At 38.7% G+C, this 13,011-nt stretch overlaps 1 pseudogene; it reads right to left on the minus strand.

The window, feature by feature from the left end:
- Positions 1–1,087: 1,087 nt before the first annotated feature.
- LOC136377024 (disintegrin and metalloproteinase domain-containing protein 21-like) overlaps positions 1,088–13,011 on the minus strand; it is a 43,934-nt pseudogene continuing 32,010 nt past the window's right edge.

Below are 13,011 nucleotides of genomic sequence, written 5' to 3' on the forward strand. Positions count from 1 at the left end.
GTCCTGAAGCACAGAGGTTGCCCATTTGATCCCCAGTCAGGGCACATACAGGAACAGGTCAACGTTCTTCTCTCCCCCCTCCTTATATCTCCCTCTTGTCCTCTCTCTCTCTCTCTCTCTCTCTCTCTCTCTCTCTCTCTCTCTCCTAGTTCTCCTTTTCCCTCTCTCCACCTCTCCCTCTCTCCATCTCCCTCTCTCCTTCTCTCCTTCTCTCCATCTTTTTCTCTTCATTTCTCCCTTTCCCCCTTCCCCCTCCATCCTCACTCCCAGTACCCCTATCCTCCCCACTCTCCTTTTCTCCCTCTTCTCCTTTTTCTTCTCTCCTTTTCTCTCTCTCCGCCTCTTTTCTCCCTCTATCTTCCTCCCTCCCTCTTTCCCTCTCCCTCTCTCTATATTCTTTCCTCATCACTCCCTATCCTCCTCTTTCCCCCTCTGCCCTGATCCCTGTACTCCTCTCCCCCCTCTCTCCTTTTCTCTCTTTTCTTCTTTTCTCTCCTCCTTTTCCCTCTCTCCACCTCTCTTTCTTCCCCCTCTCTATCTCCTTCCCTCCATCTCTCCCTCTCTACCTCTCTTCCTCTCTCCAAAAAAAACAATTTTAAAAAATTATTGTGTGAAGAATTGTTACTAGTGAGGAAAGAAGGCTGCCCTTTGGGAACTGGGCCACTGGCTGAGCTACTTCCATAGCCTGCAAACACAGTGAGAAGAGTGGCAGTGTTCTTCATTGTTGTACATCCCTCTCATGGCATTTCTCTAATTGCAGTCATGGTTGAGAGCTGAAGAATCAACACAACTCCTCATGCATATCTAGCCTAGACCTCAACGGTGCCACCATTTCCATGTCTAATATCAACTAAATTTCTGCCAAAGTGGCAGTCGGTTCCCCAACACTTGGTACAATGAACACATATCTGGATTATGACACTATGTTTGAAACACATTTCCAGGGCTTTGCTTCTGAGATAACTCAGCTTAACTGAGTGCATTATTCTCACAATGCATTCTTCCACATAAAATGCTTGGGAGGCATCTTTTGTATGTTAAACCTTCTATACTGCGGTAGGCAGAATGATCTTGCATGTTAGTTATTTTACAGCAGTTCACAGAGGTGCTTTGCTGTTTGGACAACAATATAGTAATATTGTTTATTGTGACTGTTGCACATTTTGTGATAACAGTAGACACTGTCACCACAAAGCATCTCATCCTGAACATAGAAATTCTCAAGGTACCACCTTGGCCTTCTGATGGACCAGTTATGAAGGTGACATTTACTGATGTGTGTTCCGCAAGGCTTTCCAGGAGAGGACCAAAAGCATAGTGTGTCCGAGGTTTCCATTTAGTTAGACCCACAGCAAGGATCCTTTCTGCATTGACATTCTCACTCACGATCACACTCTTCATTTGCCACTCCAATGGGATAGTATTTTGTAAAGCAAGTATTTGACAGATTTCTTCCCCTGTGGTTAATGAAGTTAAAAGAACTTCCATGACTGAAGCTGCATTGTGCTTTTCCTGCATAAACAGAATTTCTCCATGTAAGACATGCCAAGATTATGGCCCAGTTGGTGAGCAAGGACCACCACAGAATGAAAGAAATCTTCTCTGATGAATTTACAAACTGCTGCCCCAAAGTGAGGGTAGCATATTCCTGAGATCCAAGCCTACAAACCCTTGCCTACAAACAGATGCCAGAATAATGTGGCAAACAGTGATAAAGATGAATACTTTCCCCCTTACTGAAACTGTCAAGTGGTTGACTTATTTCTTGTTCAACAATGTAAATATTCCCCTGGTTCCAAATCCTAGTCTCAATGAAAGACACATGAAATACTAGCTGGGGGTAGACAGAATCTACTCATGATCACATTGAATATATATTTCTCTGTTGCCATGGATACATTCCTATTTGAGTATGTAAAGCTATAGTTTTATATACCACGAGGACTAACTCCACAAAAGGCCTGTGGCTTCACCAGCTGTGGGAACTCTTGGCAGTTTTGAATTCTCTGCCTCTATCTCAAGCTTCTGATGTTGGGTTTTCTCTTCTGTTAAGCCACAGTTCATTGCTGGGGATTAACTCTTGTTACTGTCTGTCTTATACAGTTGATGTTCAAATATGGTAGAGTGTTTTATGGGCTCGATTTCATGAGTGAGGTCATTTACCTGTAGCATCCCCCTGAAAGGCACCCAGACAGGTACAGAGGCCAACCGTGAACTTTGGCCCCTCTACATAACCCTGATAGTAGTAGTCATCCTGGACAAAGGGCTGATTCTCCTGGCGGGCGTGCTGCCCTGTGTAGACGAACCCTGGCAGTTGTCTGTAAACCAGGAAGCTCTTAGGCTGTAGACAAATGCTGTGGATGCAGCCCTCCAAGCAGAGGCTGGTGCTGGGGGAACTGGGTCCTTCTGGGACGTCACCATTGGATGGGGTCTGAGTGCGTTTGAACCTAATGAGTATTCTACAGTTGTTGGATAGAGTGTTTTATATGTGTCAGTTAGCTTAATTTGATTTTTTTCTGCTTAAATATTAATTTTCTTTTTATATTTTTGTCTGATTGTTCTATCAGCTGTTGAGAGAAGCATGTTAATACCTACAAGTAGATTTTGGATTTTTCTCCTTTATATTTATCATTAAAATACATTTTAAAATTTTTATTAATTTTTAATTTATTGTGTTTCCATGGATTCAAGTGTCCCACTGAATATAACTCTCTCACCCCCACCCTGGTGTCCCCTTTTATACCCCGTTATCCCCCCTTCCCCTAACTCCCTCTGCCTTTGCCACTATGATTTGCTGTCCTGTTATCTGTCTCTGTGTTAAGTATATATATAGTTTCACTAATCTATTTACCTTCTCTGATCCCATGCCCTCATCCCCCTTCCCTCTGACTGCTGTCCCTCTGGTCCCTGTAAACACACCTCTGCCTCTATTCCATTCCTCATTTCACTTTGTTCATTAGATTCCACATATATGTGAGATCATATATTTGTCTTTCTCTGCCTGGCTTATTTCACGTAGCATAATAGTCCCCAGGTCTATGCACGTTGTCACAAAAGGTAAAATTTCCTTCTTTTTCACAGCCATGTAGTATTCCATTGTGTATATGTACCACAGCTTTTTAATTCACTTATCCACTGAAGGACACTTAGGCTGTATCCAGATCTTGGCCACTGTAAACAATGCTGCAATAAACATGGTGGTACATATCTTTTTCTGAAACCGTGATTTGGTATTCTTAGGATATATTCCTAAAAGTTGTTTAGCTGGGTCAGAAGGCAGTTCCATTTATAAATTTTTGAAGAAACACCATACAGATCGCCACAGTGGCTGCACCAGTCTGCATTCCCACCAGCAGTACAGGAGGGTTCCCTTTTCTCCACACCCTCACCAGCACTTATTGTGTGTTGTTTTGTTAATGAACACCATTCTGAAAAGTGTGAGGTGGTTTCTCATTGTTTTATTGGCATTTCTTGATGATTAGTGACGTTGAACATTTTTTCATATGCTATTGGCCATTTGTATGTCCACTTTGGAGAAGTGTCTATTCAGTTGTTGTTGGTTTTTTGCCCATTTTTCAATTGGATTCTTTACCTTCCTGGTTTTGAGTTTTAGCAGTTTTTTATAAATTTTTGATATTAACCCTTTAACAAACTTATTGGTGAATATGTTCTCCCATTATGTGGGTTGTCTTTTTATTTTTTTCATAGTGTCTTTAGCTGTGCAAAAGCTTTTCAGTTTGATATAGTCCCATTTGTTCATTCTGTCCTTTATTTCACTTCCCCATGGAGATAAATCAGCAAAAATATTGCTATGAAAGATATCGGAGAGTTTATATCCTATGTTTTCTTCCAAGATGTTTATGGTTTCACAACTTACATTTAAGTCTTTTATCCATTTTGAGTTAATTTTTGTGAATGGTGTAAGTTGGTTGGTCTAGTTTCATTCTGTTGCATGTACCTGTCCAATTTTCCCAACACCATTTATTAAAGAGACTGTCTTTACACCATTATATGCTTTACCTCCTTTGTCAAATATCAATTGACCATAAAGGCGTGGATTTATTTCTGGGTTCTCTGTTCTGTTCCATTATCTGTATGCCTGTTCTTATGCTAGTACTAAGTTGTTTTGAGTACAATGGCCTTGTAGTATAACTTGATATCAGGAAGTGTGATATATCCACTTTAGTCTCCATTTTCAAGATTGCTGAGGCTATTTGTGTTATTTTTTGGTTCCATATAAATTTTTGGAATATTTGTTCTATATCTTTGAAATATGCCATTGGTATTTTAATATGAATTGCATTGAACCTATAGATTGCTTTGAGCAATATAGACATTATAATAATGTTTATTCTTCCTATCTATGAACACAGTATATGCTTTCACTTATTTGTATCTTCCTTGATTTCTCTTATCAGTGTTTTATAATTTTCCAAGTACAAATCTTTTACCTCCTTGGTTGAATTTACTCCTAGGTACTTTGGGTTTTTTTATTGCAATAGTGAAGGGGATTGTTTCCTTAATTTCTTTTTCAGACAGCTTATTGATGGTTTATAAAAATGCCACCGATTTCTAAATATTAATTTTATTTCCTGCCACCTTGCCAAATTTATTTATCAGGTCTAGTAGTTTATTGACTGCGACTCTAGGTTTTCATGTCATCAGCAAATAATAATAGTTTTACTTCTTCTTTTCCAATTCGGTTGTCTTTTATTTCTTTTTGTCTGATTGCTGTGTCCAAGACTTCCAGAACTACATTAAATAAGAGGGGTGAAAGGGGGCACCCTTACCTTGTTCCTGATCATAGGGGGATTGCTTTTAATTTTTGCCCATTGAGTATGATGTTGGCCTTGGGTTTGTCATACCTGGCCTTTATCATGTTGAGTTATGATCCCTGTATTCCCACTTTGCTGAGAGGTTTGATCATAAATGGGTGCTGAATTTTATCAAATGCTTTTTCTGCATCTATTGATATTGTCATGTGATTTTTAAAAAATAATTTTATTTTTTAATGGGGTGACATCAATAAATCAGGATACACATATTCAAATATAACAAGTCCAGGTTATCTTGTCGTTCAATTATGTTGCATACCCATTACCCAAAGTCAGATTGTCCTCTGTCACCTTCTATCTTGTTTTCTTTATGCCCCTCCCCCTCCCCCTTTCCCTTTCCCATTCCCCCCTCCCCCCCGTAACCACCACACTCTTATCAATGTCTCTTAGTTTCACTTTTATGTCCCACCTACGTATGGAATAATGCAGTTCCTGGTTTTTCCTGATTTACTTATTTCGCTTCGTATCATGTTATTAAGATCCCACCATTTTGCTGTAAATGATCCGATGTCATCATTTCTTATGGCTGAGTAGTATTCCATAGTGTATATGTGCCACATCTTCTTTATCCAGTCATCTATTGACGGGATTTTTGGTTGTTTCCATGTCCTGGCCACTGTGAACAATGCTGCAATAAACATGGGGCTGCATGTGTCTTTACGTATCAATGTTTCTGAGTTTTGGGGGTATATACCCAGTAGAGGGATTGCTGGGTCATAAGGTAGTTCTACTTTCAGTTTTTTGAGGAACCACCATACTTTCTTCCATAATGGTTGTACTACTTTACATTCCCACCAACAGTGGATGAGGGTTCCTTTTTCTCCACAGCCTCTCCAACATTTGCTATTACCTGTCTTGTTAATAATAGCTAATCTAACAGGTGTGAGGTGGTATCTCATTGCAGTTTTGATTTGCATTTCTCTAATAACTAAAGAAGATGAGCATCTTTTCATATATCTGTTGGCCATTTGTATTTCTTCCTGGGAGAAGTTTCTGTTCATATCCTCTTCCCATTTTTTTATTGGATTGTTTGTTTGTTTGTTGTTGAGTTTTATGAGTTCTTTGTATATTTTGGATATTAGGCCCTTATCTGAGCTGTTGTTTGAAAATATCATTTCCCATTTAGTTGGCTTTCTGTTTATTTTGTTATCAGTTTCTATTGCTGAGCAAAAACTTCTTAGTCTGATGTAGTCCCATTCATTAATTTTTGCCTTCACTTCTCTTGCCTGTGGAGTCAAATTCATAAAATGCTCTTTAAAACCCAGGTCCATGAGTCCATGAGTTGAGTACCTATGTCTTCTTCTATGTACTTAATTGTTTCAGGTTTTATGTTTAGATCTTTGATCCATTTTGAGTTAATTTTTGTACAGGGGGAGAGACTGTAGTCCAGTTTCATTCTTTTGCATGTGGCTTTCCAGTTTTCCCAACACCATTTATTGAAGAGGCTTTCTTTTCTCCATTGTGTGTTGTTGGCCCCTTTATCAAAAATTATTTGACTATATATATGTGGTTTTATTTCTGGACTTTCTATTCTGTTCCATTGGTCTGAGTGTCTATTTTTCTGCCAATACCATGCTGTTTTGATTGTCGTGGCCCTATAATACAGTTTGAAGTCAGGTATTGTAATGCCCCCAGATTCATTCTTTTTCTTTAGGATTGCTTTGGCTATTCGGGGTTTTTTATAGTTCCATATAAATCTGATGATTTTTTGCTCTATTTCTTTAAAAAAATGTCATTGGAATTTTGATGGGAATTGCATTAAATTTGTATATTGCTTTGGGTAATATAGCCATCTTGATTATATTTATTCTTCCTAGCCAAGAACAAGGTATATTCTTCCATCTCATTATATCTTTTTCGATTTCCCTTAACAATGGTTTATAGTTTTCATTATATAAGTCCTTTACATTCTTTGTTATGTTTATTCCTAAGTATTTTATTTTTTTTGTTGCAATCGTAAAGGGGATTATTCTTTTGAGTTCGTTCTCAATTGTTTTATTGTTGGCATGTAGAAAGGCTATTGACTTCTGTATGTTAATTTTGTATCCTGCGACCTTACTGTATTGGCTTATTGTTTCTAGTAGTCTTTTTGTGGATTCTTTGGGGTTTTCGATGTATAGGATCATATCATCTGCAAAAAGTGATACCTTTACTTCTTCTTTTCCTATATGGATGGCTTTTATTTCTTTGTCTTGTCTGATTGCTCTGGCTAGAACCTCTAGTACCACATTAAATAAGAGTGGAGAGAGTGGACAACCCTGTCTTGTTCCTGATTTAAGGGGGAAAGCCTTCAGTTTAGTGCCATTTAATATGATGTTAGCTGATGGTTTATCATATATGGCCTTTATCATGTTGAGATATTTTCCTTCTATACCCATTTTGTTGAGAGTCTTAAACATAAAATTGTGTTGTATTTTATCGAAAGCCTTTTCTGCATCTATTGATAAGATCATGTGGTTTTTGTTCTTTGTTTTGTTGATATGATGTATTACGTTAACCATTTTACGTATGTTGAACCATCCTTGAGATTCTGGGATGAATCCCACTTGATCATGATGTATTATTTTTTAATATGTTGTTGTATTCGATTTGCTAGTATTTTGTTTAGTATTTTAGCATCTGTATTCATTAGAGATATTGGTCTGTAGTTTTCTTTTTTTGTGCCATCCTTGCCTGGTTTTGGTATGAGGGTTATGTTGGCCTCATAAAATGTGTTTGGAAGTATTGCTTCTTCTTCAATTTTTTGGAAGACTTTGAGTAGAATAGGAACCAAGTCTTCTTTGAATGTTTGATAAAATTCGCTGGTATAGCCGTCAGGGCCTGGACTTTTATTTTTGGGGAGGTTTTTAATGTTTTTTTCTATTTCTTCTCTACTGATAGGTCTGTTTAGGCTTTCTGCTTCTTCTTGACTCAGTCTAGGAAGGTTGTATTGTTCTAAGAATTTATCCATTTCTTCTAGGTTGTTGAATTTAGTGGCATAAAGTTTTTCATAGTATTCTACAATAATTCTTTGTATATCTACGGTGTCCGTGGTGATTTCTACTCTTTCATTTTGGATTTTGTTTATATGAGTTCTTTCTCTTTTTTCCTTGGTAAGTCTTGCCAAGGGTTTGTCAATTTTGTTGATCTTTTCAAAGAACCAGCTCCTTGTTTTATTAATTTTTTCTATAGTTTTTCTGTTCTCTAATTCATTTATTTCTGCTCTGATTTTTATTATCTCCTTTCTTCGGCTGGTTTTGGGTTGTCTTTGTTCTTCTTTTTCTAGTTCCTTAAGGTGGGAAGTTAAGTGGTTCACTTGGGCTCTCTCTTGTTTGTTCATATATGCCTGAAGTGATATGAACTTCCCTCTTATCACTGCTTTTGCTGCATCCCATACATTCTGATATGTCGTATTGTCATTTTCATTAGTCTGTATATATCTTTTGATCTCTGCACTTATTTCTTCTTTGACCCATTCATTTTTTTAAAAGTATGTTGTTTAGTTTCCACATTTTTGTGGGATTTTTTTCCTCTTTTTTGCAGTTGAATTCTAGTTTCAAGGCTTTATGATCAGAAAATATGCTTGGTACAACTTCGATTTTTCTGAATTTGCTGATGTTGTTTTTGTGACCCAACATATGGTCAATTCTTGAGAATGATCCATGTACACTGGAGAAAAATGTATACTCAGTCACTTTGGGATGAAATGTCCTGTAGATGTCTATCATATCCAGGTGCTCTAGTGTTTTGTTTAAGGCCACTATGTCTTTGTTGATTCTCTGTTTGGATGACCGATCTAGAGCCGTCAGCGGTGTATTGAGGTCTCCAAGTATGATTGTGTTTTTGTCAGTTTTTGTTTTAAGATCAATAAGTAGCTGTCTTATATATTTTGGTGCTCCTTGGTTTGGTGCATATATATTAAGAATTGTTATGTCTTCTTGATTCAGTGTCCCCTTAGCCATTATGAAATGGCCATTTTTGTCTCTGAGTACTTTTTCTGTCTTGTAGTCAGCATTATCCGATATGAGTATTGCTACACCTGCTTTTTTTTGGATGTTATTTGCTTGGAGTATTGTTTTCCAGCCTTTCACTTTGAATTTGTTTTTATCCTTGTTACTTAGATGAGTTTCCTGTAGGCAGCATACAGTTGGATTTTCTTTTTTAATCCATTCTGCTACTCTGTGCCTTTTTATTGGTGAGTTTAATCCATTTACATTTAGTGTAATTATTAATACTTGTGAGTTCCCTATTGCCATTTTATAGATTGCTTTCTGTTAGTTTTGTGTCTTGTTTGATCCTTCTCTTTCGTTTTTCTATCTTTTGTTTTTATTTGGTTGTATTCCATACATCTTTCTTCTGTTGCTATCTTTTTTATTTCATGTGCTTCTGTGGTGGTTTTTTCAATGGTGGTTACCTTTGAGTAATGAAAAGGGTCCCTACCCTGTTCACTGTAGTGAACTATTTTGTGAGTACTTTTGCACTCCATCGTCCTTTGCTACTATTAATCTCCATCTTCTCCCCCTCTTTCTTTTTGTTGTTGTCACAGTTTTAATTTGGTTTTATTGTGTTCTTCTTGGAGCTTTTACTTGTGGCTCTGTTTTTTTTTGTTCTTTGTATCTGATTGGAGAACCCCCTTTAGTAATTCCTGGAGTGGGGGTTTTCTGATGATAAATTCCCTCATCTTTTCTGTATCTGTGAATGTTTTTATTTCTCCTTCATATTTGAAGGATAGCTTTGATGGGTATAGTATTCGTGGCTGAAAGTTCCTCTCTTTCAGGACTTTAAATATTGGGGTCCACTCTCTTCTAGCTTGTAGAGTTTCTGCTGAGAAATCTGATGATAATCTAATGGGCCTTCCCTTATATGTTGTATTCTTCTTTTCCCTGGCTGCCTTGAGAATTTTTTCTTTGCTGTTGGTTTGTGTCAATTTCATTATGATATGCCTTGGAGTAGGTTTGTTGGGGTTAAGAAAACTCGGAGTTCTGTTTGCTTCTTGAATTTGAGGCTTTAGTTCTTTCCACAGGCTTGGGAAATTCTCATCTATTATTTGTTTGAGTATGTTCTGCATTCCATTTTCTCTCTCTTCTCCCTCTGATATACCTGTTATTCTTATGTTATTCTTTTTGATGGAGTCAGATAATTCTTGTAGGGCTATCTCATTTTTTTTAATTTTTGAGTCTCTTTCTTCTTCTCTCTGTTGTGCCTCAAGTTGCTTGTCTTCTATTTCACTAATCCTCTCTTCTATCTGACCTGTTCTATTAGCTAAGCTTGTTACTTTGTTTTTCAGCTCGTGAATTGAGTTTTTCATCTCTGTTTGATTTGTTTTTATAGTTTCAATTTCCTTGGACATATATTCTTTTTGTTCATTGAGTTGTTTTCTGAGCTCCCTAAATTGCCTTTCTGTGTTTTCTTGTATATCTCAGAGGATTTTTAGGATTTCTATCTTGAATTCTCTGTCATTTAGCTCCAAGATTTCCAATATATTAAATTTTTTCTCCATAGATTTTTCCTCATCTAGCTGTGTTACCTCTCTTTCTTTTGTATCCATGATATTCGATTTTCTCTTCCTTAATGGCATCTGAGGGTGGTTTTGTTGATAGTATTATTGAGATTTAATAAAGAATAAAAAGTTAAAAAAAATAAAAAAATAAAAAATCGAAGAGTTGTTTTTTTTAAAAAAAATTAATAATGAAATAAAGAAAAATAAAATAAAATAAAAATTTTTTAAAAAGGAAATTATTCCCCCCCTCCTTTTTTCCTCTCCTCTCCTCTCCCCTCTTTCTTGAGAAAATCTTGTGGTGAATTGTGAATTATAACAAACAATGCCTGTGATGGAGGGCCTGAATTGGGGAAAAGTAATAAAGGGGCAAAAAAAAGAAAGAAAAAAAAAGGGGGGGTATGGACCCACAAAAAGCAAATAAGGAAAAAATTTGGGTCAAGAATAAAATGATTTGCTTTTAGGTGTTGGTTGTCTAAGAGTTATGATGAAAGGAATAAGAGGAAAACAGAAAAATGGGGGGACAAATTAAAAAAATACTATTGTATTTAGTGGAACAAGAACTAGATAAAATAGAGAGCCAGGGATGGGAGCACTGCTAGTGAGTTAAAAAGGTGAAGTAAAAACCCCCAAATATGCCACAAACATAAGTTTGAGTCCCAGATAAGATAATTTGTTTGTTATTGAGGTTTGAATGAGAGGAGATGTAAAGGAGAAAGGAAGAAACTAATATAGAGGGAGAAAAGAAAGAGAGAGAGAGAAAAAAACAGGGAACCACTAAAAGAAGAAAAAAGAAAGGAGAGAGAGAGAGAGAGAGTTAAGGGTTTTGGAGTGCAACCCTCATAGAGAGAAAGGAAGAGAAGAGAAAAGATAATGGGAGATGTAACACTTATGGGTAGTGTAGTCCAAGGAGAGGAGAGAGTAAGACCGGCAGAGAGTTAATCGGCCAAATTGGAGGAGGAAAAAAAGTATCAAGAATGAAGATAAGAGAAACAAACGAAGAAATATAATAAAATGGGATAGGTTATAAAGTCTGCAGATTATTCTTGATTTTGAGAGGTTATCTTCTTGCTTTTTCTTTTCTCTCCTTCTTCCTGGTCGGTGACTCTGTACCCCGGGTTCTGCCCCTTTGGCACGCTCAGGTAGAGGTTTGCAGTTGATAAGTCTCTATGGCAATGTCATGTATTGTGCTTTAGTCTCGTTGGCAGTCGAGGCTATTAGCATTTATAGGCTCCGACAGTGAGATAGTCCGTGTTCCTGGAGCCTTTCTCCTAGTCTTTCTTTCCTCAATTAGTAGCCTGATAATCCAGCTATGGGGTTACTGCTGCCTCTGCCTGGATAGTAAGAGGCTCAAAGAGCTGGCAACTCCCCACTCTATTTCCACTCAGCACAGGGCTCTGGGTAAGGCTCAGTCAGTCAGAGCTGCTAGCATAATCAGGCGGGGTTTCCGCCCACTCAAAGACCTCTGGCTCTGCCACTCTGTCCGATAACACAGGCGGGCGCCCACTTCCAGGGCGCTTGGAGGAAACTCTCACTCAGTATCTGCGTGCGCAGACCAGGATATCCAGCCAGCAGTCTCACGCTCTGAGTGAAACCCCCAACCGCATGGAAAAGTTGCAGCGTTGGAATTGGCTCTCGCTCCGTCCCCATGCGCGGCTTTTGCAAGGCGCTGGGGTGGCCCGAGATTCCGCTTTGGCCCACACAAAGGCCCCTGACTCTGCCCCTCTGTGCGATGACACGGGCGCGCACTGCCGAGGCACTCGGAGGAATCTCTCACTCACTGTCTGCGCACGCAGACCAGGATATGAGGCTGGCCGCGTTTCCCTCTGAGTGAAACCCCCACCAGCATGGAAAATTTCCACCGTTGGAATTAGTTCTTGCTCCCTCCCGTGCGCGGCTTTCCCAGGGCACTTGGGCTGCCCAGAGATTCTGCTTTCGGCCCACAGAAAGGCCTCTGACTCTGCCTCTTTGTGGGGTAACACGGGCACCCACTCCCGGGGCTTAGGAAGAAATCTCTCGCCCATTAACTGCGCACCGACCAGGAGATCGGGTAAAATGGCTGCCCTGCTTGTCTTTCTTTGTTTGGGTTTGGCGCGAGTGTTAGCTTGTATTGCCCGGGTTGCCACAGGATCAGTTTTTCCTCAGCTTGGATCTCCATGCCACAGCCTGGTTCGGCCGTTTGTGCCGCGGCCTGGATCTATTCACCCCCTTTGCCCGCCTCAGTTTCTATATTCACAGTGACCAGAGAAAGCCGCCCTGTTTAGGTTAGTGAGGAAGGCGGAGCATTTCTTACTCCCTATTTCCTTCGGGGTTTGGTTATATATTTAGCCAATTTTTCACTAGACCATACCTTTGGGTGTATTGCGAAGCATCTGGAGGCTCCAAGTATAGGTTTTTCTGTTTCTGGTTGAAGATCTTGTTGAGTTTTGGGGGAGATTTATCGGTATCGCTTCCTACCCCGCCATTACTCTGACATCATCTCGTCATGTGATTTTTATCCTTCCTTTTGTTCATGTGATGAATCACATTGATTGATTTGGAAAAATTGTACCAGCCTTGCTTCCCCATAATAAGTCCCACTTGATCATGATGTATGATTTTTTTCATGTATTGCTGGATTCAGTTAGCTAATATTTTGTTGAGAATTTTAGCTTCTATGTTCTTCAGGGATACTGGCCTATAGTTTTCTTTTTTTGTAGT

Source organism: Saccopteryx leptura, chromosome 6 (genome assembly GCF_036850995.1).
Source record: "Saccopteryx leptura isolate mSacLep1 chromosome 6, mSacLep1_pri_phased_curated, whole genome shotgun sequence".
In the NCBI taxonomy this organism is placed as follows: domain Eukaryota; kingdom Metazoa; phylum Chordata; class Mammalia; order Chiroptera; family Emballonuridae; genus Saccopteryx; species Saccopteryx leptura.